At 46.7% G+C, this 26408-nt stretch overlaps 1 protein-coding gene and 60 non-coding genes across 61 annotated transcripts in view; 60 read left to right on the top strand and 1 right to left on the bottom strand.

The window, feature by feature from the left end:
• The window catches only part of sema3h (sema domain, immunoglobulin domain (Ig), short basic domain, secreted, (semaphorin) 3H), a 225444-nt gene that overhangs the window by 134854 nt on the left and 64182 nt on the right, over positions 1-26408 (bottom strand). The window lies entirely within an intron of this gene.
• Positions 294-366, top strand: trnav-aac (transfer RNA valine (anticodon AAC)). Its single transcript has one exon. It is a non-coding gene; the product is annotated as a tRNA-Val (tRNA).
• On the top strand, positions 1304-1376 carry trnar-ccu (transfer RNA arginine (anticodon CCU)). Its single transcript has one exon. It is a non-coding gene; the product is annotated as a tRNA-Arg (tRNA).
• trnad-guc (transfer RNA aspartic acid (anticodon GUC)) lies at positions 1530-1601 on the top strand. The gene has a single exon. It is a non-coding gene; the product is annotated as a tRNA-Asp (tRNA).
• On the top strand, positions 2058-2130 carry trnav-cac (transfer RNA valine (anticodon CAC)). The gene has a single exon. It is a non-coding gene; the product is annotated as a tRNA-Val (tRNA).
• On the top strand, positions 2502-2574 carry trnav-aac (transfer RNA valine (anticodon AAC)). The gene has a single exon. It is a non-coding gene; the product is annotated as a tRNA-Val (tRNA).
• On the top strand, positions 3512-3584 carry trnar-ccu (transfer RNA arginine (anticodon CCU)). Its single transcript has one exon. It is a non-coding gene; the product is annotated as a tRNA-Arg (tRNA).
• On the top strand, positions 3738-3809 carry trnad-guc (transfer RNA aspartic acid (anticodon GUC)). Its single transcript has one exon. It is a non-coding gene; the product is annotated as a tRNA-Asp (tRNA).
• On the top strand, positions 4266-4338 carry trnav-cac (transfer RNA valine (anticodon CAC)). The gene has a single exon. It is a non-coding gene; the product is annotated as a tRNA-Val (tRNA).
• On the top strand, positions 4710-4782 carry trnav-aac (transfer RNA valine (anticodon AAC)). Its single transcript has one exon. It is a non-coding gene; the product is annotated as a tRNA-Val (tRNA).
• trnar-ccu (transfer RNA arginine (anticodon CCU)) lies at positions 5720-5792 on the top strand. Its single transcript has one exon. It is a non-coding gene; the product is annotated as a tRNA-Arg (tRNA).
• On the top strand, positions 5946-6017 carry trnad-guc (transfer RNA aspartic acid (anticodon GUC)). The gene has a single exon. It is a non-coding gene; the product is annotated as a tRNA-Asp (tRNA).
• On the top strand, positions 6327-6398 carry trnad-guc (transfer RNA aspartic acid (anticodon GUC)). The gene has a single exon. It is a non-coding gene; the product is annotated as a tRNA-Asp (tRNA).
• On the top strand, positions 6474-6546 carry trnav-cac (transfer RNA valine (anticodon CAC)). The gene has a single exon. It is a non-coding gene; the product is annotated as a tRNA-Val (tRNA).
• Positions 6918-6990, top strand: trnav-aac (transfer RNA valine (anticodon AAC)). Its single transcript has one exon. It is a non-coding gene; the product is annotated as a tRNA-Val (tRNA).
• Positions 7928-8000, top strand: trnar-ccu (transfer RNA arginine (anticodon CCU)). The gene has a single exon. It is a non-coding gene; the product is annotated as a tRNA-Arg (tRNA).
• On the top strand, positions 8154-8225 carry trnad-guc (transfer RNA aspartic acid (anticodon GUC)). Its single transcript has one exon. It is a non-coding gene; the product is annotated as a tRNA-Asp (tRNA).
• trnad-guc (transfer RNA aspartic acid (anticodon GUC)) lies at positions 8535-8606 on the top strand. The gene has a single exon. It is a non-coding gene; the product is annotated as a tRNA-Asp (tRNA).
• Positions 8682-8754, top strand: trnav-cac (transfer RNA valine (anticodon CAC)). Its single transcript has one exon. It is a non-coding gene; the product is annotated as a tRNA-Val (tRNA).
• trnav-aac (transfer RNA valine (anticodon AAC)) lies at positions 9126-9198 on the top strand. Its single transcript has one exon. It is a non-coding gene; the product is annotated as a tRNA-Val (tRNA).
• Positions 10136-10208, top strand: trnar-ccu (transfer RNA arginine (anticodon CCU)). The gene has a single exon. It is a non-coding gene; the product is annotated as a tRNA-Arg (tRNA).
• On the top strand, positions 10362-10433 carry trnad-guc (transfer RNA aspartic acid (anticodon GUC)). Its single transcript has one exon. It is a non-coding gene; the product is annotated as a tRNA-Asp (tRNA).
• On the top strand, positions 10509-10581 carry trnav-cac (transfer RNA valine (anticodon CAC)). Its single transcript has one exon. It is a non-coding gene; the product is annotated as a tRNA-Val (tRNA).
• On the top strand, positions 10953-11025 carry trnav-aac (transfer RNA valine (anticodon AAC)). The gene has a single exon. It is a non-coding gene; the product is annotated as a tRNA-Val (tRNA).
• Positions 11963-12035, top strand: trnar-ccu (transfer RNA arginine (anticodon CCU)). The gene has a single exon. It is a non-coding gene; the product is annotated as a tRNA-Arg (tRNA).
• On the top strand, positions 12189-12260 carry trnad-guc (transfer RNA aspartic acid (anticodon GUC)). Its single transcript has one exon. It is a non-coding gene; the product is annotated as a tRNA-Asp (tRNA).
• trnad-guc (transfer RNA aspartic acid (anticodon GUC)) lies at positions 12561-12632 on the top strand. The gene has a single exon. It is a non-coding gene; the product is annotated as a tRNA-Asp (tRNA).
• trnav-cac (transfer RNA valine (anticodon CAC)) lies at positions 12708-12780 on the top strand. Its single transcript has one exon. It is a non-coding gene; the product is annotated as a tRNA-Val (tRNA).
• On the top strand, positions 13151-13223 carry trnav-aac (transfer RNA valine (anticodon AAC)). The gene has a single exon. It is a non-coding gene; the product is annotated as a tRNA-Val (tRNA).
• Positions 14161-14232, top strand: trnar-ccu (transfer RNA arginine (anticodon CCU)). The gene has a single exon. It is a non-coding gene; the product is annotated as a tRNA-Arg (tRNA).
• trnad-guc (transfer RNA aspartic acid (anticodon GUC)) lies at positions 14386-14457 on the top strand. Its single transcript has one exon. It is a non-coding gene; the product is annotated as a tRNA-Asp (tRNA).
• trnad-guc (transfer RNA aspartic acid (anticodon GUC)) lies at positions 14758-14829 on the top strand. The gene has a single exon. It is a non-coding gene; the product is annotated as a tRNA-Asp (tRNA).
• On the top strand, positions 14905-14977 carry trnav-cac (transfer RNA valine (anticodon CAC)). Its single transcript has one exon. It is a non-coding gene; the product is annotated as a tRNA-Val (tRNA).
• trnav-aac (transfer RNA valine (anticodon AAC)) lies at positions 15348-15420 on the top strand. Its single transcript has one exon. It is a non-coding gene; the product is annotated as a tRNA-Val (tRNA).
• trnar-ccu (transfer RNA arginine (anticodon CCU)) lies at positions 16358-16429 on the top strand. The gene has a single exon. It is a non-coding gene; the product is annotated as a tRNA-Arg (tRNA).
• trnad-guc (transfer RNA aspartic acid (anticodon GUC)) lies at positions 16583-16654 on the top strand. Its single transcript has one exon. It is a non-coding gene; the product is annotated as a tRNA-Asp (tRNA).
• Positions 16955-17026, top strand: trnad-guc (transfer RNA aspartic acid (anticodon GUC)). Its single transcript has one exon. It is a non-coding gene; the product is annotated as a tRNA-Asp (tRNA).
• On the top strand, positions 17102-17174 carry trnav-cac (transfer RNA valine (anticodon CAC)). The gene has a single exon. It is a non-coding gene; the product is annotated as a tRNA-Val (tRNA).
• trnav-aac (transfer RNA valine (anticodon AAC)) lies at positions 17546-17618 on the top strand. The gene has a single exon. It is a non-coding gene; the product is annotated as a tRNA-Val (tRNA).
• Positions 17822-17893, top strand: trnad-guc (transfer RNA aspartic acid (anticodon GUC)). Its single transcript has one exon. It is a non-coding gene; the product is annotated as a tRNA-Asp (tRNA).
• On the top strand, positions 18203-18274 carry trnad-guc (transfer RNA aspartic acid (anticodon GUC)). Its single transcript has one exon. It is a non-coding gene; the product is annotated as a tRNA-Asp (tRNA).
• On the top strand, positions 18350-18422 carry trnav-cac (transfer RNA valine (anticodon CAC)). The gene has a single exon. It is a non-coding gene; the product is annotated as a tRNA-Val (tRNA).
• Positions 18787-18859, top strand: trnav-aac (transfer RNA valine (anticodon AAC)). Its single transcript has one exon. It is a non-coding gene; the product is annotated as a tRNA-Val (tRNA).
• Positions 19797-19868, top strand: trnar-ccu (transfer RNA arginine (anticodon CCU)). The gene has a single exon. It is a non-coding gene; the product is annotated as a tRNA-Arg (tRNA).
• Positions 20022-20093, top strand: trnad-guc (transfer RNA aspartic acid (anticodon GUC)). The gene has a single exon. It is a non-coding gene; the product is annotated as a tRNA-Asp (tRNA).
• Positions 20394-20465, top strand: trnad-guc (transfer RNA aspartic acid (anticodon GUC)). The gene has a single exon. It is a non-coding gene; the product is annotated as a tRNA-Asp (tRNA).
• Positions 20541-20613, top strand: trnav-cac (transfer RNA valine (anticodon CAC)). The gene has a single exon. It is a non-coding gene; the product is annotated as a tRNA-Val (tRNA).
• trnav-aac (transfer RNA valine (anticodon AAC)) lies at positions 20985-21057 on the top strand. Its single transcript has one exon. It is a non-coding gene; the product is annotated as a tRNA-Val (tRNA).
• Positions 21261-21332, top strand: trnad-guc (transfer RNA aspartic acid (anticodon GUC)). Its single transcript has one exon. It is a non-coding gene; the product is annotated as a tRNA-Asp (tRNA).
• On the top strand, positions 21642-21713 carry trnad-guc (transfer RNA aspartic acid (anticodon GUC)). Its single transcript has one exon. It is a non-coding gene; the product is annotated as a tRNA-Asp (tRNA).
• trnav-cac (transfer RNA valine (anticodon CAC)) lies at positions 21789-21861 on the top strand. The gene has a single exon. It is a non-coding gene; the product is annotated as a tRNA-Val (tRNA).
• On the top strand, positions 22233-22305 carry trnav-aac (transfer RNA valine (anticodon AAC)). Its single transcript has one exon. It is a non-coding gene; the product is annotated as a tRNA-Val (tRNA).
• Positions 23243-23315, top strand: trnar-ccu (transfer RNA arginine (anticodon CCU)). Its single transcript has one exon. It is a non-coding gene; the product is annotated as a tRNA-Arg (tRNA).
• trnad-guc (transfer RNA aspartic acid (anticodon GUC)) lies at positions 23469-23540 on the top strand. The gene has a single exon. It is a non-coding gene; the product is annotated as a tRNA-Asp (tRNA).
• trnad-guc (transfer RNA aspartic acid (anticodon GUC)) lies at positions 23841-23912 on the top strand. Its single transcript has one exon. It is a non-coding gene; the product is annotated as a tRNA-Asp (tRNA).
• Positions 23988-24060, top strand: trnav-cac (transfer RNA valine (anticodon CAC)). The gene has a single exon. It is a non-coding gene; the product is annotated as a tRNA-Val (tRNA).
• On the top strand, positions 24425-24497 carry trnav-aac (transfer RNA valine (anticodon AAC)). The gene has a single exon. It is a non-coding gene; the product is annotated as a tRNA-Val (tRNA).
• On the top strand, positions 25435-25506 carry trnar-ccu (transfer RNA arginine (anticodon CCU)). Its single transcript has one exon. It is a non-coding gene; the product is annotated as a tRNA-Arg (tRNA).
• On the top strand, positions 25660-25731 carry trnad-guc (transfer RNA aspartic acid (anticodon GUC)). Its single transcript has one exon. It is a non-coding gene; the product is annotated as a tRNA-Asp (tRNA).
• On the top strand, positions 26032-26103 carry trnad-guc (transfer RNA aspartic acid (anticodon GUC)). Its single transcript has one exon. It is a non-coding gene; the product is annotated as a tRNA-Asp (tRNA).
• trnav-cac (transfer RNA valine (anticodon CAC)) lies at positions 26179-26251 on the top strand. Its single transcript has one exon. It is a non-coding gene; the product is annotated as a tRNA-Val (tRNA).

Genomic DNA, 26408 nt, shown 5'->3' with positions numbered 1-26408 from the left:
TCATCCGTTAACAGGCAAAAAAAAAAGGTGATCTTAGTTATAGTGGTTGAACGAGCCTGTTTCAGTACATTTATAAAACATCATAAAGCTGCTATCACATGTAGCTTAGTCATATTAGCTCGTGATTAAGGCCACTATGAGCCCGAATTAGTGCAGTTCGCCCTCATGAAGACCAGCCAACAGCAAGTAGCATGTAGCATGTAGCATGTAGCCTAGCTCCTAAGCTGGAGCTAACCAAGTATTGTTCAGCTTAGACCAGCCAGTCCGCTGTCTGTCTTCCAAAGGCACAATCAGTTTCCGTAGTGTAGTGGTTATCACGTTCGCCTAACACGCGAAAGGTCCCCGGTTCGAGACCGGGCGGAAACAGATGTTTTTCTCCTGGAGCTCATCAGAGGTTTCAAGTCCCATCTGGGGTGATTAACAGCAGATTGGGACAGCGGAACAAGCTGGGCCCATAACCCAGAGGTCAATATATCCAAACTATCCTCTGCTAGCAATGTTTTACCAGGATGTGATTGTCTGAAAATCTTTCACAAAGAGGGACTACAGCTGTTTAACACAGCACCTCCTTCAGTTGATAAATAAGGGACTGTTCTCTTAAACCAGGGATATGGGTTCAAGTCCCATCTGGGGTGATTAAGAGCAGAGTGGCGCAGCGGAAGCGTGCTGGGCCCATAACCCAGAGGTCGGTAGATCGAAACTGTCCTCTGCTAACAATTTCTTTGCCAGGATGTGATTGTCACTAAATATTTCACAAAGAGAGACTACAGCTGTTTAATACAGTACCTCCTTGAGTTGGTAGATAGGCACTGTCCTGCTTGTATTTCTTAAAGTTGTTCATTTCCAATCCAAAATGGTTATTTTCTTTCTAACTGATTAAGGGAGCTTTCTGTTATTTAACCTCTGTGGGTTCAGCCACCTACACTTCAGTCCTAAATCTTTGCCCAGACAAGTCAATTCCCAACCACACCCAAAGTCCTGTGACTCTATAATGATTCACACAATATCAAGTTGGGTCTATGACTAGTAGCTAACCATAGCGTTCGGACCTCAACTCAGGGGACCCCAATGACCCACGAGCTGGTGGAGGTGTTAATGACCTATTGGTTTAACCCAACGACTGTCAACACAAAGACCTTAAGAGGTTAAATACCTGAATGCCTCCAGTTAGACGTGAACAAGCCTTTTGGATGAGAGGCAAAATGTCTACAAGAAACACAAGCAGACCAAGTTGCCTATGCACATATCACTCTATAGCGCCATGTTTTCAAGAGAAATTAGGTGGAAAAACACCTTCGATCGGGCCCCAGTGGCCTAATGGATAAGGCACTGGCCTCCTAAGCCAGGGATTGTGGGTTCAAGTCCCATCTGGGGTGGTTGAGAGCAGAGTGGCGCAGCGGAAGCGTGCTGGGCCCATAACCCAGAGGTCGATAGATCGAAACTATCCTCTGCTAACAATTATTTTGCCAGGATGTGGTTGAGGCAGTTTTATGATTGGGTGGCCGTGGTCACATGGCACCTCTCACCTCTCCTCGTTAGTATAGTGGACAGTATCTCCGCCTGTCACGCGGAAGACCGGGGTTCGATTCCCCGACGGGGAGTATAAGTCTTTAATCAATATTAACTCAAGTAACACCCAATGACCCACGAGCTGGTGGAGGTTTCAACGACCTATCTGTTTAACCTAACCACTGTCAATTAAAAAAGGCCTAAAGAGGTTAAATACCTGAAAGCTTCAGCCTGTATGGGTTCAAGTCCCATACAGGTGGATTAAAAGCAGAGTGGCGCAGCGGATGCGCGCTGGGCCCATAACCCAGAGATAATTTCCACTGCTAACAATTATTTTGCCAGGATGCGATTGAGGCAGTTTTGTTATTCGTTGGGCGTGGTCACGTGGGACCTCTCACCTCTCCTCGTTAGTATAGTGGACAGTTTCTCCGCCTGTCACGCGGAAGACCGGGGTTCGATTCCCCGACGGGGAGTATAATTCTTTAACCTATTTAATCAATATTAACTAATGTAACACCATCCGATCACGACCTACCATTGTCGACTCAGTTTCCGTAGTGTAGTGGTTATCACGTTCGCCTCACACGCGAAAGGTCCCCGGTTCGAAACCGGGCGGAAACACTTATTCTTTGTTTTCACTTGCTTTACAAGTGACGTCACCGTTAGCTCGTCACTAAGGCTGCTAGCTTGTAACACATGTCATCCGTTAACAGGCAAAAAAAAAAGGTGATCTTAGTTATAGTGGTTGAACGAGCCTGTGTCAGTACATTTATAAAACATCATAAAGCTGCTATCACATGTAGCTTAGTCATATTAGCTCGTGATTAAGGCCACTATGAGCCCGAATTAGTGCAGTTCGCCCTCATGAAGACCAGCCAACAGCAAGTAGCATGTAGCATGTAGCATGTAGCCTAGCTCCTAAGCTGGAGCTAACCAAGTATTGTTCAGCTTAGACCAGCCAGTCCGCTGTCTGTCTTCCAAAGGCACAATCAGTTTCCGTAGTGTAGTGGTTATCACGTTCGCCTAACACGCGAAAGGTCCCCGGTTCGAGACCGGGCGGAAACAGATGTTTTTCTCCTGGAGCTCATCAGAGGTTTCAAGTCCCATCTGGGGTGATTAACAGCAGATTGGGACAGCGGAACAAGCTGGGCCCATAACCCAGAGGTCAATATATCCAAACTATCCTCTGCTAGCAATGTTTTACCAGGATGTGATTGTCTGAAAATCTTTCACAAAGAGGGACTACAGCTGTTTAACACAGCACCTCCTTCAGTTGATAAATAAGGGACTGTTCTCTTAAACCAGGGATATGGGTTCAAGTCCCATCTGGGGTGATTAAGAGCAGAGTGGCGCAGCGGAAGCGTGCTGGGCCCATAACCCAGAGGTCGATAGATCGAAACTGTCCTCTGCTAACAATTTCTTTGCCAGGATGTGATTGTCACTAAATATTTCACAAAGAGAGACTACAGCTGTTTAATACAGTACCTCCTTGAGTTGGTAGATAGGCACTGTCCTGCTTGTGTTTCTTAAAGTTGTTCATTTCCAATCCAAAATGGTTATTTTCTTTCTAACTGATTAAGGGAGCTTTCTGTTATTTAACCTCTGTGGGTTCAGCCACCTACACTTCAGTCCTAAATCTTTGCCCAGACAAGTCAATTCCCAACCACACCCAAAGTCCTGTGACTCTATAATGATTCACACAATATCAAGTTGGGTCTATGACTAGTAGCTAACCATAGCGTTCGGACCTCAACTCAGGGGACCCCAATGACCCACGAGCTGGTGGAGGTGTTAATGACCTATCGGTTTAACCCAACGACTGTCAACACAAAGACCTTAAGAGGTTAAATACCTGAAAGCCTCCAGTTAGAGGTGAACAAGCCTTTTGGATGAGAGGCAAAATGTCTACAAGAAACACAAGCAGACCAAGTTGCCTATGCACATATCACTCTATAGCGCCATGTTTTCAAGAGAAATTAGGTGGAAAAACACCTTCGATCGGGCCCCAGTGGCCTAATGGATAAGGCACTGGCCTCCTAAGCCAGGGATTGTGGGTTCAAGTCCCATCTGGGGTGGTTGAGAGCAGAGTGGCGCAGCGGAAGCGTGCTGGGCCCATAACCCAGAGGTCGATAGATCGAAACTATCCTCTGCTAACAATTATTTTGCCAGGAAGTGGTGCAGGCAGTTTTATGATTGGGTGGCCGTGGTCACATGGCACCTCTCACCTCTCCTCGTTAGTATAGTGGACAGTATCTCCGCCTGTCACGCGGAAGACCGGGGTTCGATTCCCCGACGGGGAGTATAAGTCTTTAATCAATATTAACTCAAGTAACACCCAATGACCTACGAACTGGTGGAGGTTTCAACGACCTATCTGTTTAACCCAACCACTGTCAATTAAAAAAGGCCTAAAGAGGTTAAATACCTGAAAGCTTCAGCCTGTATGGGTTCAAGTCCCATACAGGTGGATTAAAAGCAGAGTGGCGCAGCGGATGCGCGCTGGGCCCATAACCCAGAGATAATTTCCACTGCTAACAATTATTTTGCCAGGATGCGATAGAGGCAGTTTTGTTATTGGTTGGGCGTGGTCACGTGGGACCTCTCACCTCTCCTCGTTAGTATAGTGGACAGTATCTCCGCCTGTCACGCGGAAGACCGGGGTTCGATTCCCTGACGGGGAGTATAATTTTTTAACCTATTTAATCAATATTAACTAATGTAACACCATCCGATCACGACCTACCATTGTCGACTCAGTTTCCGTAGTGTAGTGGTTATCACGTTCGCCTCACACGCGAAAGGTCCCCGGTTCGAAACCGGGCGGAAACACTTATTCTTTGTTTTCACTTGATTTACAAGTGACGTCACCGTTAGCTCGTCACTAAGGCTGCTAGCTTGTAACACATGTCATCCGTTAACAGGCAAAAAAAAAAGGTGATCTTAGTTATAGTGGTTGAACGAGCCTGTGTCAGTACATTTATAAAACATCATAAAGCTGCTATCACATGTAGCTTAGTCATATTAGCTCGTGATTAAGGCCACTATGAGCCCGAATTAGTGCAGTTCGCCCTCATGAAGACCAGCCAACAGCAAGTAGCATGTAGCATGTAGCATGTAGCCTAGCTCCTAAGCTGGAGCTAACCAAGTATTGTTCAGCTTAGACCAGCCAGTCCGCTGTCTGTCTTCCAAAGGCACAATCAGTTTCCGTAGTGTAGTGGTTATCACGTTCGCCTAACACGCGAAAGGTCCCCGGTTCGAGACCGGGCGGAAACAGATGTTTTTCTCATGGAGCTCATCAGAGGTTTCAAGTCCCATCTGGGGTGATTAACAGCAGATTGGGACAGCGGAACAAGCTGGGCCCATAACCCAGAGGTCAATATATCCAAACTATCCTCTGCTAGCAATGTTTTACCAGGATGTGATTGTCTGAAAATCTTTCACAAAGAGGGACTACAGCTGTTTAACACAGCACCTCCTTCAGTTGATAAATAAGGGACTGTTCTCTTAAACCAGGGATATGGGTTCAAGTCCCATCTGGGGTGATTAAGAGCAGAGTGGCGCAGCGGAAGCGTGCTGGGCCCATAACCCAGAGGTCGATAGATCGAAACTGTCCTCTGCTAACAATTTCTTTGCCAGGATGTGATTGTCACTAAATATTTTACAAAGAGAGACTACAGCTGTTTAATACAGTACCTCCTTGAGTTGGTAGATAGGCACTGTCCTGCTTGTGTTTCTTAAAGTTGTTCATTTCCAATCCAAAATGGTTATTTTCTTTCTAACTGATTAAGGGAGCTTTCTGTTATTTAACCTCTGTGGGTTCAGCCACCTACACTTCAGTCCTAAATCTTTGCCCAGACAAGTCAATTCCCAACCACACCCAAAGTCCTGTGACTCTATAATGATTCACACAATATCAAGTTGGGTCTATGACTAGTAGCTAACCATAGCGTTCGGACCTCAACTCAGGGGACCCCAATGACCCACGAGCTGGTGGAGGTGTTAATGACCTATCGGTTTAACCCAACGACTGTCAACACAAAGACCTTAAGAGGTTAAATACCTGAAAGCCTCCAGTTAGAGGTGAACAAGCCTTTTGGATGAGAGGCAAAATGTCTACAAGAAACACAAGCAGACCAAGTTGCCTATGCACATATCACTCTATAGCGCCATGTTTTCAAGAGAAATTAGGTGGAAAAACACCTTCGATCGGGCCCCAGTGGCCTAATGGATAAGGCACTGGCCTCCTAAGCCAGGGATTGTGGGTTCAAGTCCCATCTGGGGTGGTTGAGAGCAGAGTGGCGCAGCGGAAGCGTGCTGGGCCCATAACCCAGAGGTCGATAGATCGAAACTATCCTCTGCTAACAATTATTTTGCCAGGATGTGGTTGAGGCAGTTTTATGATTGGGTGGCCGTGGTCACATGGCACCTCTCACCTCTCCTCGTTAGTATAGTGGACAGTATCTCCGCCTGTCACGCGGAAGACCGGGGTTCGATTCCCCGACGGGGAGTATAAGTCTTTAATCAATATTAACTCAAGTAACACCCAATGACCCACGAGCTGGTGGAGGTTTCAACGACCTATCTGTTTAACCTAACCACTGTCAATTAAAAAAGGCCTAAAGAGGTTAAATACCTGAAAGCTTCAGCCTGTATGGGTTCAAGTCCCATACAGGTGGATTAAAAGCAGAGTGGCGCAGCGGATGCGCGCTGGGCCCATAACCCAGAGATAATTTCCACTGCTAACAATTATTTTGCCAGGATGCGATTGAGGCAGTTTTGTTATTGGTTGGGCGTGGTCACGTGGGACCTCTCACCTCTCCTCGTTAGTATAGTGGACAGTATCTCCGCCTGTCACGCGGAAGACCGGGGTTCGATTCCCCGACGGGGAGTATAATTCTTTAACCTATTTAATCAATATTAACTAATGTAACACCATCCGATCACGACCTACCATTGTCGACTCAGTTTCCGTAGTGTAGTGGTTATCACGTTCGCCTCACACGCGAAAGGTCCCCGGTTCGAAACCGGGCGGAAACACTTATTCTTTGTTTTCACTTGCTTTACAAGTGACGTCACCGTTAGCTCGTCACTAAGGCTGCTAGCTTGTAACATATGTCATCCGTTAACAGGCAAAAAAAAAAGGTGATCTTAGTTATAGTGGTTGAACGAGCCTGTGTCAGTACATTTATAAAACATCATAAAGCTGCTATCACATGTAGCTTTGTCATATTAGCTCGTGATTAAGGCCACTATGAGCCCGAATTAGTGCAGTTCGCCCTCATGAAGACCAGCCAACAGCAAGTAGCATGTAGCATGTAGCATGTAGCCTAGCTCCTAAGCTGGAGCTAACCAAGTATTGTTCAGCTTAGACCAGCCAGTCCGCTGTCTGTCTTCCAAAGGCACAATCAGTTTCCGTAGTGTAGTGGTTATCACGTTCGCCTAACACGCGAAAGGTCCCCGGTTCGAGACCGGGCGGAAACAGGTGTTTTTCTCCTGGAGCTCATCAGAGGTTTCAAGTCCCATCTGGGGTGATTAACAGCAGATTGGGACAGCGGAACAAGCTGGGCCCATAACCCAGAGGTCAATATATCCAAACTATCCTCTGCTAGCAATGTTTTACCAGGATGTGATTGTCTGAAAATCTTTCACAAAGAGGGACTACAGCTGTTTAACACAGCACCTCCTTCAGTTGATAAATAAGGGACTGTTCTCTTAAACCAGGGATATGGGTTCAAGTCCCATCTGGTGTGATTAAGAGCAGAGTGGCGCAGCGGAAGCGTGCTGGGCCCATAACCCAGAGGTCGATAGATCGAAACTGTCCTCTGCTAACAATTTCTTTGCCAGGATGTGATTGTCACTAAATATTTTACAAAGAGAGACTACAGCTGTTTAATACAGTACCTCCTTGAGTTGGTAGATAGGCACTGTCCTGCTTGTGTTTCTTAAAGTTGTTCATTTCCAATCCAAAATGGTTATTTTCTTTCTAACTGATTAAGGGAGCTTTCTGTTATTTAACCTCTGTGGGTTCAGCCACCTACACTTCAGTCCTAAATCTTTGCCCAGACAAGTCAATTCCCAACCACACCCAAAGTCCTGTGACTCTATAATGATTCACACAATATCAAGTTGGGTCTATGACTAGTAGCTAACCATAGCGTTCGGACCTCAACTCAGGGGACCCCAATGACCCACGAGCTGGTGGAGGTGTTAATGACCTATCGGTTTAACCCAACGACTGTCAACACAAAGACCTTAAGAGGTTAAATACCTGAAAGCCTCCAGTTAGAGGTGAACAAGCCTTTTGGATGAGAGGCAAAATGTCTACAAGAAACACAAGCAGACCAAGTTGCCTATGCACATATCACTCTATAGCGCCATGTTTTCAAGAGAAATTAGGTGGAAAAACACCTTCGATCGGGCCCCAGTGGCCTAATGGATAAGGCACTGGCCTCCTAAGCCAGGGATTGTGGGTTCAAGTCCCATCTGGGGTGGTTGAGAGCAGAGTGGCGCAGCGGAAGCGTGCTGGGCCCATAACCCAGAGGTCGATAGATCGAAACTATCCTCTGCTAACAATTATTTTGCCAGGATGTGGTTGAGGCAGTTTTATGATTGGGTGGCCGTGGTCACATGGCACCTCTCACCTCTCCTCGTTAGTATAGTGGACAGTATCTCCGCCTGTCACGCGGAAGACCGGGGTTCGATTCCCCGACGGGGAGTATAAGTCTTTAATCAATATTAACTCAAGTAACACCCAATGACCCACGAGCTGGTGGAGGTTTCAACGACCTATCTGTTTAACCTAACCACTGTCAATTAAAAAAGGCCTAAAGAGGTTAAATACCTGAAAGCTTCAGCCTGTATGGGTTCAAGTCCCATACAGGTGGATTAAAAGCAGAGTGGCGCAGCGGATGCGCGCTGGGCCCATAACCCAGAGATAATTTCCACTGCTAACAATTATTTTGCCAGGATGCGATTGAGGCAGTTTTGTTATTGGTTGGGCGTGGTCACGTGGGACCTCTCACCTCTCCTCGTTAGTATAGTGGACAGTATCTCCGCCTGTCACGCGGAAGACCGGGGTTCGATTCCCCGACGGGGAGTATAATTCTTTAACCTATTTAATCAATATTAACTAATGTAACACCATCCGATCACGACCTACCATTGTCGACTCAGTTTCCGTAGTGTAGTGGTTATCACGTTCGCCTCACACGCGAAAGGTCCCCGGTTCGAAACCGGGCGGAAACACTTATTCTTTGTTTTCACTTGCTTTACAAGTGACGTCACCGTTAGCTCGTCACTAAGGCTGCTAGCTTGTAACATATGTCATCCGTTAACAGGCAAAAAAAAAAGGTGATCTTAGTTATAGTGGTTGAACGAGCCTGTGTCAGTACATTTATAAAACATCATAAAGCTGCTATCACATGTAGCTTAGTCATATTAGCTCGTGATTAAGGCCACTATGAGCCCGAATTAGTGCAGTTCGCCCTCATGAAGACCAGCCAACAGCAAGTAGCATGTAGCATGTAGCATGTAGCCTAGCTCCTAAGCTGGAGCTAACCAAGTATTGTTCAGCTTAGACCAGCCAGTCCGCTGTCTGTCTTCCAAAGGCACAATCAGTTTCCGTAGTGTAGTGGTTATCACGTTCGCCTAACACGCGAAAGGTCCCCGGTTCGAGACCGGGCGGAAACAGGTGTTTTTCTCCTGGAGCTCATCAGAGGTTTCAAGTCCCATCTGGGGTGATTAACAGCAGATTGGGACAGCGGAACAAGCTGGGCCCATAACCCAGAGGTCAATATATCCAAACTATCCTCTGCTAGCAATGTTTTACCAGGATGTGATTGTCTGAAAATCTTTCACAAAGAGGGACTACAGCTGTTTAACACAGCACCTCCTTCAGTTGATAAATAAGGGACTGTTCTCTTAAACCAGGGATATGGGTTCAAGTCCCATCTGGTGTGATTAAGAGCAGAGTGGCGCAGCGGAAGCGTGCTGGGCCCATAACCCAGAGGTCGATAGATCGAAACTATCCTCTGCTAACAATTTCTTTGACAGGATGTGATTGTCACTAAATATTTCACAAAGAGAGACTACAGCTGTTTAATACAGTACCTCCTTGAGTTGGTAGATAGGCACTGTCCTGCTTGTGTTTCTTAAAGTTGTTCATTTCCAATCCAAAATGGTTATTTTCTTTCTAACTGATTAAGGGAGCTTTCTGTTATTTAACCTCTGTGGGTTCAGCCACCTACACTTCAGTCCTAAATCTTTTCCCAGACAAGTCAATTCCCAACCACACCCAAAGTCCTGTGACTCTATAATGATTCACACAATATCAAGTTGGGTCTATGACTAGTAGCTAACCATAGCGTTCGGACCTCAACTCAGGGGACCCCAATGACCCACGAGCTGGTGGAGGTGTTAATGACCTATCGGTTTAACCCAACGACTGTCAACACAAAGACCTTAAGAGGTTAAATACCTGAAAGCCTCCAGTTAGAGGTGAACAAGCCTTTTGGATGAGAGGCAAAATGTCTACAAGAAACACAAGCAGACCAAGTTGCCTATGCACATATCACTCTATAGCGCCATGTTTTCAAGAGAAATTAGGTGGAAAAACACCTTCAATCGGGCCCCAGTGGCCTAATGGATAAGGCACTGGCCTCCTAAGCCAGGGATTGTGGGTTCAAGTCCCATCTGGGGTGGTTGAGAGCAGAGTGGCGCAGCGGAAGCGTGCTGGGCCCATAACCCAGAGGTCGATAGATCGAAACTATCCTCTGCTAACAATTATTTTGCCAGGATGTGGTTGAGGCAGTTTTATGATTGGGTGGCCGTGGTCACATGGCACCTCTCACCTCTCCTCGTTAGTATAGTGGACAGTATCTCCGCCTGTCACGCGGAAGACCGGGGTTCGATTCCCCGACGGGGAGTATAAGTCTTTAACCTATTTAATCAATATTAACTAATGTAACACCATCCGATCACGACCTACCATTGTCGACTCAGTTTCCGTAGTGTAGTGGTTATCACGTTCGCCTCACACGCGAAAGGTCCCCGGTTCGAAACCGGGCTGAAACACTTATTCTTTGTTTTCACTTGCTTTACAAGTGACGTCACCGTTAGCTCGTCACTAAGGCTGCTAGCTTGTAACACATGTCATCCGTTAACAGGCAAAAAAAAAAGGTGATCTTAGTTATAGTGGTTGAACGAGCCTGTTTCAGTACATTTATAAAACATCATAAAGCTGCTTTCACATGTAGCTTAGTCATATTAGCTCGTGATTAAGGCCACTATGAGCCCGAATTAGTGCAGTTCGCCCTCATGAAGACCAGCCAACAGCAAGTAGCATGTAGCATGTAGCATGTAGCCTAGCTCCTAAGCTGGAGCTAACCAAGTATTGTTCAGCTTAGACCAGCCAGTCCGCTGTCTGTCTTCCAAAGCCACAATCAGTTTCCGTAGTGTAGTGGTTATCACGTTCGCCTAACACGCGAAAGGTCCCCGGTTCGAGACCGGGCGGAAACAGATGTTTTTCTCCTGGAGCTCATCAGAGGTTTCAAGTCCCATCTGGGGTGATTAACAGCAGATTGGGACAGCGGAAGAAGCTGGGCCCATAACCCAGAGGTCAATATATCCAAACTATCCTCTGCTAGCAATGTTTTACCAGGATGTGATTGTCTGAAAATCTTTCACAAAGAGGGACTACAGCTGTTTAACACAGCACCTCCTTCAGTTGATAAATAAGGGACTGTTCTCTTAAACCAGGGATATGGGTTCAAGTCCCATCTGGTGTGATTAAGAGCAGAGTGGTGCAGCGGAAGCGTGCTGGGCCCATAACCCAGAGGTCGATAGATCGAAACTATCCTCTGCTAACAATTTCTTTGCCAGGATGTGATTGTCACTAAATATTTCACAAAGAGAGACTACAGCTGTTTAATACAGTACCTCCTTGAGTTGGTAGATAGGCACTGTCCTGCTTGTGTTTCTTAAAGTTGTTCATTTCCAATCCAAAATGGTTATTTTCTTTCTAACTGATTAAGGGAGCTTTCTGTTATTTAACCTCTGTGGGTTCAGCCACCTACACTTCAGTCCTAAATCTTTTCCCAGACAAGTCAATTCCCAACCACACCCAAAGTCCTGTGACTCTATAATGATTCACACAATATCAAGTTGGGTCTATGACTAGTAGCTAACCATAGCGTTCGGACCTCAACTCAGGGGACCCCAATGACCCACGAGCTGGTGGAGGTGTTAATGACCTATCGGTTTAACCCAACGACTGTCAACACAAAGACCTTAAGAGGTTAAATACCTGAAAGCCTCCAGTTAGAGGTGAACAAGCCTTTTGGATGAGAGGCAAAATGTCTACAAGAAACACAAGCAGACCAAGTTGCCTATGCACATATCACTCTATAGCGCCATGTTTTCAAGAGAAATTAGGTGGAAAAACACCTTCAATCGGGCCCCAGTGGCCTAATGGATAAGGCACTGGCCTCCTAAGCCAGGGATTGTGGGTTCAAGTCCCATCTGGGGTGGTTGAGAGCAGAGTGGCGCAGCGGAAGCGTGCTGGGCCCATAACCCAGAGGTCGATAGATCGAAACTATCCTCTGCTAACAATTATTTTGCCAGGATGTGGTTGAGGCAGTTTTATGATTGGGTGGCCGTGGTCACATGGCACCTCTCACCTCTCCTCGTTAGTATAGTGGACAGTATCTCCGCCTGTCACGCGGAAGACCGGGGTTCGATTCCCCGACGGGGAGTATAAGTCTTTAATCAATATTAACACCCAATGACCCACGAGCTGGTGGAGGTTTCAACGACCTATCTGTTTAACCTAACCACTGTCAATTAAAAAAGGCCTAAAGAGGTTAAATACCTGAAAGCTTCAGCCTGTATGGGTTCAAGTCCCATACAGGTGGATTAAAAGCATAGTGGCGCAGCGGATGCGCGCTGGGCCCATAACCCAGAGATAATTTCCACTGCTAACAATTTCTTTGCCAGGATGCGATTGAGGCAGTTTTGTTATTGGTTGGGCGTGGTCACGTGGGACCTCTCACCTCTCCTCGTTAGTATAGTGGACAGTATCTCCGCCTGTCACGCGGAAGACCGGGGTTCGATTCCCCGATGGGGAGTATAATTCTTTAACCTATTTAATCAATATTAACTAATGTAACACCATCCGATCACGACCTACCATTGTCGACTCAGTTTCCGTAGTGTAGTGGTTATCACGTTCGCCTCACACGCGAAAGGTCCCCGGTTCGAAACCGGGCGGAAACACTTATTCTTTGTTTTCACTTGCTTTACAAGTGACGTCACCGTTAGCTCGTCACTAAGGCTGCTAGCTTGTAACACATGTCATCCGTTAACAGGCAAAAAAAAAAGGTGATCTTAGTTATAGTGGTTGAACGAGCCTGTTTCAGTACATTTATAAAACATCATAAAGCTGCTATCACATGTAGCTTAGTCATATTAGCTCGTGATTAAGGCCACTATGAGCCCGAATTAGTGCAGTTTGCCTCATGAAGACCAGCCAACAGCAAGTAGCATGTAGCATGTAGCATGTAGCCTAGCTCCTAAGCTGGAGCTAACCAAGTATTGTTCAGCTTAGACCAGTCAGTCCGCTGTCTGTCTTCCAAAGGCACAATCAGTTTCCGTAGTGTAGTGGTTATCACGTTCGCCTAACACGCGAAAGGTCCCCGGTTCGAGACCGGGCGGAAACAGATGTTTTTCTCCTGGAGCTCATCAGAGGTTTCAAGTCCCATCTGGGGTGATTAACAGCAGATTGGGACAGCGGAACAAGCTGGGCCCATAACCCAGAGGTCAATATATCCAAACTATCCTCTGCTAGCAATGTTTTACCAGGATGTGATTGTCTGAAAATCTTTCACAAAGAGGGACTACAGCTGTTTAACACAGCACCTCCTTCAGTTGATAAATAAGGGACTGTTCTCTTAAACCAGGGATATGGGTTCAAGTCCCATCTGGGGTGATTAAGAGCAGAGTGGCGCAGCGGAAGCGTGCTGGGCCCATAACCCAGAGGTCGGTAGATCGAAACTGTCCTCTGCTAACAATTTCTTTGCCAGGATGTGATTGTCACTAAATATTTCACAAAGAGAGACTACAGCTGTTTAATACAGTACCTCCTTGAGTTGGTAGATAGGCACTGTCCTGCTTGTGTTTCTTAAAGTTGTTCATTTCCAATCCAAAATGGTTATTTTCTTTCTAACTGATTAAGGGAGCTTTCTGTTATTTAACCTCTGTGGGTTCAGCCACCTACACTTCAGTCCTAAATCTTTGCCCAGACAAGTCAATTCCCAACCACACCCAAAGTCCTGTGACTCTATAATGATTCACACAATATCAAGTTGGGTCTATGACTAGTAGCTAACCATAGCGTTCGGACCTCAACTCAGGGGACCCCAATGACCCACGAGCTGGTGGAGGTGTTAATGACCTATCGGTTTAACCCAACGACTGTCAACACAAAGACCTTAAGAGGTTAAATACCTGAAAGCCTCCAGTTAGAGGTGAACAAGCCTTTTGGATGAGAGGCAAAATGTCTACAAGAAACACAAGCAGACCAAGTTGCCTATGCACATATCACTCTATAGCGCCATGTTTTCAAGAGAAATTAGGTGGAAAAACACCTTCGATCGGGCCCCAGTGGCCTAATGGATAAGGCACTGGCCTCCTAAGCCAGGGATTGTGGGTTCAATCCCATCTGGGGTGGTTGAGAGCAGAGTGGCGCAGCGGAAGCGTGCTGGGCCCATAACCCAGAGGTCGATAGATCGAAACTATCCTCTGCTAACAATTATTTTGCCAGGATGTGGTTGAGGCAGTTTTATGATTGGGTGGCCGTGGTCACATGGCACCTCTCACCTCTCCTCGTTAGTATAGTGGACAGTATCTCCGCCTGTCACGCGGAAGACCGGGGTTCGATTCCCCGACGGGGAGTATAAGTCTTTAATCAATATTAACACCCAATGACCCACGAGCTGGTGGAGGTTTCAACGACCTATCTGTTTAACCTAACCACTGTCAATTAAAAAAGGCCTAAAGAGGTTAAATACCTGAAAGCTTCAGCCTGTATGGGTTCAAGTCCCATACAGGTGGATTAAAAGCATAGTGGCGCAGCGGATGCGCGCTGGGCCCATAACCCAGAGATAATTTCCACTGCTAACAATTTCTTTGCCAGGATGCGATTGAGGCAGTTTTGTTATTGGTTGGGCGTGGTCACGTGGGACCTCTCACCTCTCCTCGTTAGTATAGTGGACAGTATCTCCGCCTGTCACGCGGAAGACCGGGGTTCGATTCCCCGATGGGGAGTATAATTCTTTAACCTATTTAATCAATATTAACTAATGTAACACCATCCGATCACGACCTACCATTGTCGACTCAGTTTCCGTAGTGTAGTGGTTATCACGTTCGCCTCACACGCGAAAGGTCCCCGGTTCGAAACCGGGCGGAAACACTTATTCTTTGTTTTCACTTGCTTTACAAGTGACGTCACCGTTAGCTCGTCACTAAGGCTGCTAGCTTGTAACACATGTCATCCGTTAACAGGCAAAAAAAAAAGGTGATCTTAGTTATAGTGGTTGAACGAGCCTGTTTCAGTACATTTATAAAACATCATAAAGCTGCTATCACATGTAGCTTAGTCATATTAGCTCGTGATTAAGGCCACTATGAGCCCGAATTAGTGCAGTTTGCCTCATGAAGACCAGCCAACAGCAAGTAGCATGTAGCATGTAGCATGTAGCCTAGCTCCTAAGCTGGAGCTAACCAAGTATTGTTCAGCTTAGACCAGTCAGTCCGCTGTCTGTCTTCCAAAGGCACAATCAGTTTCCGTAGTGTAGTGGTTATCACGTTCGCCTAACACGCGAAAGGTCCCCGGTTCGAGACCGGGCGGAAACAGATGTTTTTCTCCTGGAGCTCATCAGAGGTTTCAAGTCCCATCTGGGGTGATTAACAGCAGATTGGGACAGCGGAACAAGCTGGGCCCATAACCCAGAGGTCAATATATCCAAACTATCCTCTGCTAGCAATGTTTTACCAGGATGTGATTGTCTGAAAATCTTTCACAAAGAGGGACTACAGCTGTTTAACACAGCACCTCCTTCAGTTGATAAATAAGGGACTGTTCTCTTAAACCAGGGATATGGGTTCAAGTCCCATCTGGGGTGATTAAGAGCAGAGTGGCGCAGCGGAAGCGTGCTGGGCCCATAACCCAGAGGTCGGTAGATCGAAACTGTCCTCTGCTAACAATTTCTTTGCCAGGATGTGATTGTCACTAAATATTTCACAAAGAGAGACTACAGCTGTTTAATACAGTACCTCCTTGAGTTGGTAGATAGGCACTGTCCTGCTTGTGTTTCTTAAAGTTGTTCATTTCCAATCCAAAATGGTTATTTTCTTTCTAACTGATTAAGGGAGCTTTCTGTTATTTAACCTCTGTGGGTTCAGCCACCTACACTTCAGTCCTAAATCTTTGCCCAGACAAGTCAATTCCCAACCACACCCAAAGTCCTGTGACTCTATAATGATTCACACAATATCAAGTTGGGTCTATGACTAGTAGCTAACCATAGCGTTCGGACCTCAACTCAGGGGACCCCAATGACCCACGAGCTGGTGGAGGTGTTAATGACCTATCGGTTTAACCCAACGACTGTCAACACAAAGACCTTAAGAGGTTAAATACCTGAAAGCCTCCAGTTAGAGGTGAACAAGCCTTTTGGATGAGAGGCAAAATGTCTACAAGAAACACAAGCAGACCAAGTTGCCTATGCACATATCACTCTATAGCGCCATGTTTTCAAGAGAAATTAGGTGGAAAAACACCTTCGATCGGGCCCCAGTGGCCTAATGGATAAGGCACTGGCCTCCTAAGCCAGGGATTGTGGGTTCAATCCCATCTGGGGTGGTTGAGAGCAGAGTGGCGCAGCGGAAGCGTGCTGGGCCCATAACCCAGAGGTCGATAGATCGAAACTATCCTCTGCTAACAATTATTTTGCCAGGATGTGGTTGAGGCAGTTTTATGATTGGGTGGCCGTGGTCACATGGCACCTCTCACCTCTCCTCGTTAGTATAGTGGACAGTATCTCCGCCTGTCACGCGGAAGACCGGGGTTCGATTCCCCGACGGGGAGTATAAGTCTTTAATCAATATTAACACCCAATGACCCACGAGCTGGTGGAGGTTTCAACGACCTATCTGTTTAACCTAACCACTGTCAATTAAAAAAGGCCTAAAGAGGTTAAATACCTGAAAGCTTCAGCCTGTATGGGTTCAAGTCCCATACAGGTGGATTAAAAGCAGAGTGGCGCAGCGGATGCGCGCTGGGCCCATAACCCAGAGATAATTTCCACTGCTAACAATTACTTTGCCAGGATGCGATTGAGGCAGTTTTGTTATTGGTTGGGCGTGGTCACGTGGGACCTCTCACCTCTCCTCGTTAGTATAGTGGACAGTATCTCCGCCTGTCACGCGGAAGACCGGGGTTCGATTCCCCGACGGGGAGTATAATTCTTTAACCTATTTAATCAATATTAACTAATGTAACACCATCCGATCACGACCTACCATTGTCGACTCAGTTTCCGTAGTGTAGTGGTTATCACGTTCGCCTCACACGCGAAAGGTCCCCGGTTCGAAACCGGGCGGAAACACTTATTCTTTGTTTTCACTTGCTTCACAAGTGACGTCACCGTTAGCTCGTCACTAAGGCTGCTAGCTTGTAACACATGTCATCCGTTAACAGGCAAAAAAAAAAGGTGATCTTAGTTATAGTGGTTGAACGAGCCTGTGTCAGTACATTTATAAAACATCATAAAGCTGCTATCACATGTAGCTTAGTCATATTAGCTCGTGATTAAGGCCACTATGAGCCCGAATTAGTGCAGTTCGCCCTCATGAAGACCAGCCAACAGCAAGTAGCATGTAGCATGTAGCATGTAGCCTAGCTCCTAAGCTGGAGCTAACCAAGTATTGTTCAGCTTAGACCAGCCAGTCCGCTGTCTGTCTTCCAAAGGCACAATCAGTTTCCGTAGTGTAGTGGTTATCACGTTCGCCTAACACGCGAAAGGTCCCCGGTTCGAGACCGGGCGGAAACAGATGTTTTTCTCCTGGAGCTCATCAGAGGTTTCAAGTCCCATCTGGGGTGGTTGAGAGCAGAGTGGCGCAGCGGAAGCGTGCTGGGCCCATAACCCAGAGGTCGATAGATCGAAACTATCCTCTGCTAACAATTATTTTGCCAGGATGTGGTTGAGGCAGTTTTATGATTGGGTGGCCGTGGTCACATGGCACCTCTCACCTCTCCTCGTTAGTATAGTGGACAGTATCTCCGCCTGTCACGCGGAAGACCGGGGTTCGATTCCCCGACGGGGAGTATAAGTCTTTAATCAATATTAACTCAAGTAACACCCAATGACCCACGAGCTGGTGGAGGTTTCAACGACCTATCTGTTTAACCTAACCACTGTCAATTAAAAAAGGCCTAAAGAGGTTAAATACCTGAAAGCTTCAGCCTGTATGGGTTCAAGTCCCATACAGGTGGATTAAAAGCAGAGTGGCGCAGCGGATGCGCGCTGGGCCCATAACCCAGAGATAATTTCCACTGCTAACAATTATTTTGCCAGGATGCGATTGAGGCAGTTTTGTTATTGGTTGGGCGTGGTCACGTGGGACCTCTCACCTCTCCTCGTTAGTATAGTGGACAGTATCTCCGCCTGTCACGCGGAAGACCGGGGTTCGATTCCCCGACGGGGAGTATAATTCTTTAACCTATTTAATCAATATTAACTAATGTAACACCATCCGATCACGACCTACCATTGTCGACTCAGTTTCCGTAGTGTAGTGGTTATCACGTTCGCCTCACACGCGAAAGGTCCCCGGTTCGAAACCGGGCGGAAACACTTATTCTTTGTTTTCACTTGCTTTACAAGTGACGTCACCGTTAGCTCGTCACTAAGGCTGCTAGCTTGTAACACATGTCATCCGTTAACAGGCAAAAAAAAAAGGTGATCTTAGTTATAGTGGTTGAACGAGCCTGTGTCAGTACATTTATAAAACATCATAAAGCTGCTATCACATGTAGCTTAGTCATATTAGCTCGTGATTAAGGCCACTATGAGCCCGAATTAGTGCAGTTCGCCCTCATGAAGACCAGCCAACAGCAAGTAGCATGTAGCATGTAGCCTAGCTCCTAAGCTGGAGCTAACCAAGTATTGTTCAGCTTAGACCAGGCAGTCCGCTGTCTGTCTTCCAAAGGCACAATCAGTTTCCGTAGTGTAGTGGTTATCACGTTCGCCTAACACGCGAAAGGTCCCCGGTTCGAGACCGGGCGGAAACAGATGTTTTTCTCCTGGAGCTCATCAGAGGTTTCAAGTCCCATCTGGGGTGATTAACAGCAGATTGGGACAGCGGAACAAGCTGGGCCCATAACCCAGAGGTCAATATATCCAAACTATCCTCTGCTAGCAATGTTTTACCAGGATGTGATTGTCTGAAAATCTTTCACAAAGAGGGACTACAGCTGTTTAACACAGCACCTCCTTCAGTTGATAAATAAGGGACTGTTCTCTTAAACCAGGGATATGGGTTCAAGTCCCATCTGGGGTGATTAAGAGCAGAGTGGCGCAGCGGAAGCGTGCTGGGCCCATAACCCAGAGGTCGGTAGATCGAAACTGTCCTCTGCTAACAATTTCTTTGCCAGGATGTGATTGTCACTAAATATTTCACAAAGAGAGACTACAGCTGTTTAATACAGTACCTCCTTGAGTTGGTAGATAGGCACTGTCCTGCTTGTGTTTCTTAAAGTTGTTCATTTCCAATCCAAAATGGTTATTTTCTTTCTAACTGATTAAGGGAGCTTTCTGTTATTTAACCTCTGTGGGTTCAGCCACCTACACTTCAGTCCTAAATCTTTGCCCAGACAAGTCAATTCCCAACCACACCCAAAGTCCTGTGACTCTATAATGATTCACACAATATCAAGTTGGGTCTATGACTAGTAGCTAACCATAGCGTTCGGACCTCAACTCAGGGGACCCCAATGACCCACGAGCTGGTGGAGGTGTTAATGACCTATCGGTTTAACCCAACGACTGTCAACACAAAGACCTTAAGAGGTTAAATACCTGAAAGCCTCCAGTTAGAGGTGAACAAGCCTTTTGGATGAGAGGCAAAATGTCTACAAGAAACACAAGCAGACCAAGTTGCCTATGCACATATCACTCTATAGCGCCATGTTTTCAAGAGAAATTAGGTGGAAAAACACCTTCGATCGGGCCCCAGTGGCCTAATGGATAAGGCACTGGCCTCCTAAGCCAGGGATTGTGGGTTCAATCCCATCTGGGGTGGTTGAGAGCAGAGTGGCGCAGCGGAAGCGTGCTGGGCCCATAACCCAGAGGTCGATAGATCGAAACTATCCTCTGCTAACAATTATTTTGCCAGGATGTGGTTGAGGCAGTTTTATGATTGGGTGGCCGTGGTCACATGGCACCTCTCACCTCTCCTCGTTAGTATAGTGGACAGTATCTCCGCCTGTCACGCGGAAGACCGGGGTTCGATTCCCCGACGGGGAGTATAAGTCTTTAATCAATATTAACACCCAATGACCCACGAGCTGGTGGAGGTTTCAACGACCTATCTGTTTAACCTAACCACTGTCAATTAAAAAAGGCCTAAAGAGGTTAAATACCTGAAAGCTTCAGCCTGTATGGGTTCAAGTCCCATACAGGTGGATTAAAAGCAGAGTGGCGCAGCGGATGCGCGCTGGGCCCATAACCCAGAGATAATTTCCACTGCTAACAATTACTTTGCCAGGATGCGATTGAGGCAGTTTTGTTATTGGTTGGGCGTGGTCACGTGGGACCTCTCACCTCTCCTCGTTAGTATAGTGGACAGTATCTCCGCCTGTCACGCGGAAGACCGGGGTTCGATTCCCCGACGGGGAGTATAATTCTTTAACCTATTTAATCAATATTAACTAATGTAACACCATCCGATCACGACCTACCATTGTCGACTCAGTTTCCGTAGTGTAGTGGTTATCACGTTCGCCTCACACGCGAAAGGTACCCGGTTCGAAACCGGGCGGAAACACTTATTCTTTGTTTTCACTTGCTTCACAAGTGACGTCACCGTTAGCTCGTCACTAAGGCTGCTAGCTTGTAACACATGTCATCCGTTAACAGGCAAAAAAAAAAGGTGATCTTAGTTATAGTGGTTGAACGAGCCTGTGTCAGTACATTTATAAAACATCATAAAGCTGCTATCACATGTAGCTTAGTCATATTAGCTCGTGATTAAGGCCACTATGAGCCCGAATTAGTGCAGTTCGCCCTCATGAAGACCAGCCAACAGCAAGTAGCATGTAGCATGTAGCATGTAGCCTAGCTCCTAAGCTGGAGCTAACCAAGTATTGTTCAGCTTAGACCAGCCAGTCCGCTGTCTGTCTTCCAAAGGCACAATCAGTTTCCGTAGTGTAGTGGTTATCACGTTCGCCTAACACGCGAAAGGTCCCCGGTTCGAGACCGGGCGGAAACAGATGTTTTTCTCCTGGAGCTCATCAGAGGTTTCAAGTCCCATCTGGGGTGGTTGAGAGCAGAGTGGCGCAGCGGAAGCGTGCTGGGCCCATAACCCAGAGGTCGATAGATCGAAACTATCCTCTGCTAACAATTATTTTGCCAGGATGTGGTTGAGGCAGTTTTATGATTGGGTGGCCGTGGTCACATGGCACCTCTCACCTCTCCTCGTTAGTATAGTGGACAGTATCTCCGCCTGTCACGCGGAAGACCGGGGTTCGATTCCCCGACGGGGAGTATAAGTCTTTAATCAATATTAACTCAAGTAACACCCAATGACCCACGAGCTGGTGGAGGTTTCAACGACCTATCTGTTTAACCTAACCACTGTCAATTAAAAAAGGCCTAAAGAGGTTAAATACCTGAAAGCTTCAGCCTGTATGGGTTCAAGTCCCATACAGGTGGATTAAAAGCAGAGTGGCGCAGCGGATGCGCGCTGGGCCCATAACCCAGAGATAATTTCCACTGCTAACAATTATTTTGCCAGGATGCGATTGAGGCAGTTTTGTTATTGGTTGGGCGTGGTCACGTGGGACCTCTCACCTCTCCTCGTTAGTATAGTGGACAGTATCTCCGCCTGTCACGCGGAAGACCGGGGTTCGATTCCCCGACGGGGAGTATAATTCTTTAACCTATTTAATCAATATTAACTAATGTAACACCATCCGATCACGACCTACCATTGTCGACTCAGTTTCCGTAGTGTAGTGGTTATCACGTTCGCCTCACACGCGAAAGGTCCCCGGTTCGAAACCGGGCGGAAACACTTATTCTTTGTTTTCACTTGCTTTACAAGTGACGTCACCGTTAGCTCGTCACTAAGGCTGCTAGCTTGTAACACATGTCATCCGTTAACAGGCAAAAAAAAAAGGTGATCTTAGTTATAGTGGTTGAACGAGCCTGTGTCAGTACATTTATAAAACATCATAAAGCTGCTATCACATGTAGCTTAGTCATATTAGCTCGTGATTAAGGCCACTATGAGCCCGAATTAGTGCAGTTCGCCCTCATGAAGACCAGCCAACAGCAAGTAGCATGTAGCATGTAGCATGTAGCCTAGCTCCTAAGCTGGAGCTAACCAAGTATTGTTCAGCTTAGACCAGCCAGTCCGCTGTCTGTCTTCCAAAGGCACAATCAGTTTCCGTAGTGTAGTGGTTATCACGTTCGCCTAACACGCGAAAGGTCCCCGGTTCGAGACCGGGCGGAAACAGATGTTTTTCTCCTGGAGCTCATCAGAGGTTTCAAGTCCCATCTGGGGTGATTAACAGCAGATTGGGACAGCGGAACAAGCTGGGCCCATAACCCAGAGGTCAATATATCCAAACTATCCTCTGCTAGCAATGTTTTACCAGGATGTGATTGTCTGAAAATCTTTCACAAAGAGGGACTACAGCTGTTTAACACAGCACCTCCTTCAGTTGATAAATAAGGGACTGTTCTCTTAAACCAGGGATATGGGTTCAAGTCCCATCTGGGGTGATTAAGAGCAGAGTGGCGCAGCGGAAGCGTGCTGGGCCCATAACCCAGAGGTCGATAGATCGAAACTGTCCTCTGCTAACAATTTCTTTGCCAGGATGTGATTGTCACTAAATATTTCACAAAGAGAGACTACAGCTGTTTAATACAGTACCTCCTTGAGTTGGTAGATAGGCACTGTCCTGCTTGTGTTTCTTAAAGTTGTTCATTTCCAATCCAAAATGGTTATTTTCTTTCTAACTGATTAAGGGAGCTTTCTGTTATTTAACCTCTGTGGGTTCAGCCACCTACACTTCAGTCCTAAATCTTTGCCCAGACAAGTCAATTCCCAACCACACCCAAAGTCCTGTGACTCTATAATGATTCACACAATATCAAGTTGGGTCTATGACTAGTAGCTAACCATAGCGTTCGGACCTCAACTCAGGGGACCCCAATGACCCACGAGCTGGTGGAGGTGTTAATGACCTATCGGTTTAACCCAACGACTGTCAACACAAAGACCTTAAGAGGTTAAATACCTGAAAGCCTCCAGTTAGAGGTGAACAAGCCTTTTGGATGAGAGGCAAAATGTCTACAAGAAACACAAGCAGACCAAGTTGCCTATGCACATATCACTCTATAGCGCCATGTTTTCAAGAGAAATTAGGTGGAAAAACACCTTCGATCGGGCCCCAGTGGCCTAATGGATAAGGCACTGGCCTCCTAAGCCAGGGATTGTGGGTTCAAGTCCCATCTGGGGTGGTTGAGAGCAGAGTGGCGCAGCGGAAGCGTGCTGGGCCCATAACCCAGAGGTCGATAGATCGAAACTATCCTCTGCTAACAATTATTTTGCCAGGATGTGGTTGAGGCAGTTTTATGATTGGGTGGCCGTGGTCACATGGCACCTCTCACCTCTCCTCGTTAGTATAGTGGACAGTATCTCCGCCTGTCACGCGGAAGACCGGGGTTCGATTCCCCGACGGGGAGTATAAGTCTTTAATCAATATTAACACCCAATGACCCACGAGCTGGTGGAGGTTTCAACGACCTATCTGTTTAACCTAACCACTGTCAATTAAAAAAGGCCTAAAGAGGTTAAATACCTGAAAGCTTCAGCCTGTATGGGTTCAAGTCCCATACAGGTGGATTAAAAGCAGAGTGGCGCAGCGGATGCGCGCTGGGCCCATAACCCAGAGATAATTTCCACTGCTAACAATTATTTTGCCAGGATGCGATTGAGGCAGTTTTGTTATTGGTTGGGCGTGGTCACGTGGGACCTCTCACCTCTCCTCGTTAGTATAGTGGACAGTATCTCCGCCTGTCACGCGGAAGACCGGGGTTCGATTCCCCGACGGGGAGTATAATTCTTTAACCTATTTAATCAATATTAACTAATGTAACACCATCCGATCACGACCTACCATTGTCGACTCAGTTTCCGTAGTGTAGTGGTTATCACGTTCGCCTCACACGCGAAAGGTCCCCGGTTCGAAACCGGGCGGAAACACTTATTCTTTGTTTTCACTTGCTTTACAAGTGACGTCACCGTTAGCTCGTCACTAAGGCTGCTAGCTTGTAACACATGTCATCCGTTAACAGGCAAAAAAAAAAGGTGATCTTAGTTATAGTGGTTGAACGAGCCTGTGTCAGTACATTTATAAAACATCATAAAGCTGCTATCACATGTAGCTTAGTCATATTAGCTCGTGATTAAGGCCACTATGAGCCCGAATTAGTGCAGTTCGCCCTCATGAAGACCAGCCAACAGCAAGTAGCATGTAGCATGTAGCCTAGCTCCTAAGCTGGAGCTAACCAAGTATTGTTCAGCTTAGACCAGGCAGTCCGCTGTCTGTCTTCCAAAGGCACAATCAGTTTCCGTAGTGTAGTGGTTATCACGTTCGCCTAACACGCGAAAGGTCCCCGGTTCGAGACCGGGCGGAAACAGATGTTTTTCTCCTGGAGCTCATCAGAGGTTTCAAGTCCCATCTGGGGTGATTAACAGCAGATTGGGACAGCGGAACAAGCTGGGCCCATAACCCAGAGGTCAATATATCCAAACTATCCTCTGCTAGCAATGTTTTACCAGGATGTGATTGTCTGAAAATCTTTCACAAAGAGGGACTACAGCTGTTTAACACAGCACCTCCTTCAGTTGATAAATAAGGGACTGTTCTCTTAAACCAGGGATATGGGTTCAAGTCCCATCTGGGGTGATTAAGAGCAGAGTGGCGCAGCGGAAGCGTGCTGGGCCCATAACCCAGAGGTCGGTAGATCGAAACTGTCCTCTGCTAACAATTTCTTTGCCAGGATGTGATTGTCACTAAATATTTCACAAAGAGAGACTACAGCTGTTTAATACAGTACCTCCTTGAGTTGGTAGATAGGCACTGTCCTGCTTGTGTTTCTTAAAGTTGTTCATTTCCAATCCAAAATGGTTATTTTCTTTCTAACTGATTAAGGGAGCTTTCTGTTATTTAACCTCTGTGGGTTCAGCCACCTACACTTCAGTCCTAAATCTTTGCCCAGACAAGTCAATTCCCAACCACACCCAAAGTCCTGTGACTCTATAATGATTCACACAATATCAAGTTGGGTCTATGACTAGTAGCTAACCATAGCGTTCGGACCTCAACTCAGGGGACCCCAATGACCCACGAGCTGGTGGAGGTGTTAATGACCTATCGGTTTAACCCAACGACTGTCAACACAAAGACCTTAAGAGGTTAAATACCTGAAAGCCTCCAGTTAGAGGTGAACAAGCCTTTTGGATGAGAGGCAAAATGTCTACAAGAAACACAAGCAGACCAAGTTGCCTATGCACATATCACTCTATAGCGCCATGTTTTCAAGAGAAATTAGGTGGAAAAACACCTTCGATCGGGCCCCAGTGGCCTAATGGATAAGGCACTGGCCTCCTAAGCCAGGGATTGTGGGTTCAATCCCATCTGGGGTGGTTGAGAGCAGAGTGGCGCAGCGGAAGCGTGCTGGGCCCATAACCCAGAGGTCGATAGATCGAAACTATCCTCTGCTAACAATTATTTTGCCAGGATGTGGTTGAGGCAGTTTTATGATTGGGTGGCCGTGGTCACATGGCACCTCTCACCTCTCCTCGTTAGTATAGTGGACAGTATCTCCGCCTGTCACGCGGAAGACCGGGGTTCGATTCCCCGACGGGGAGTATAAGTCTTTAATCAATATTAACACCCAATGACCCACGAGCTGGTGGAGGTTTCAACGACCTATCTGTTTAACCTAACCACTGTCAATTAAAAAAGGCCTAAAGAGGTTAAATACCTGAAAGCTTCAGCCTGTATGGGTTCAAGTCCCATACAGGTGGATTAAAAGCAGAGTGGCGCAGCGGATGCGCGCTGGGCCCATAACCCAGAGATAATTTCCACTGCTAACAATTACTTTGCCAGGATGCGATTGAGGCAGTTTTGTTATTGGTTGGGCGTGGTCACGTGGGACCTCTCACCTCTCCTCGTTAGTATAGTGGACAGTATCTCCGCCTGTCACGCGGAAGACCGGGGTTCGATTCCCCGACGGGGAGTATAATTCTTTAACCTATTTAATCAATATTAACTAATGTAACACCATCCGATCACGACCTACCATTGTCGACTCAGTTTCCGTAGTGTAGTGGTTATCACGTTCGCCTCACACGCGAAAGGTCCCCGGTTCGAAACCGGGCGGAAACACTTATTCTTTGTTTTCACTTGCTTCACAAGTGACGTCACCGTTAGCTCGTCACTAAGGCTGCTAGCTTGTAACACATGTCATCCGTTAACAGGCAAAAAAAAAAGGTGATCTTAGTTATAGTGGTTGAACGAGCCTGTGTCAGTACATTTATAAAAC

Source organism: Platichthys flesus, chromosome 7 (genome assembly GCF_949316205.1).
Source record: "Platichthys flesus chromosome 7, fPlaFle2.1, whole genome shotgun sequence".
Classification (NCBI taxonomy): Eukaryota; Metazoa; Chordata; class Actinopteri; order Pleuronectiformes; family Pleuronectidae; genus Platichthys; species Platichthys flesus.
This window is presented reverse-complemented; position numbering and strand designations above follow the sequence as displayed.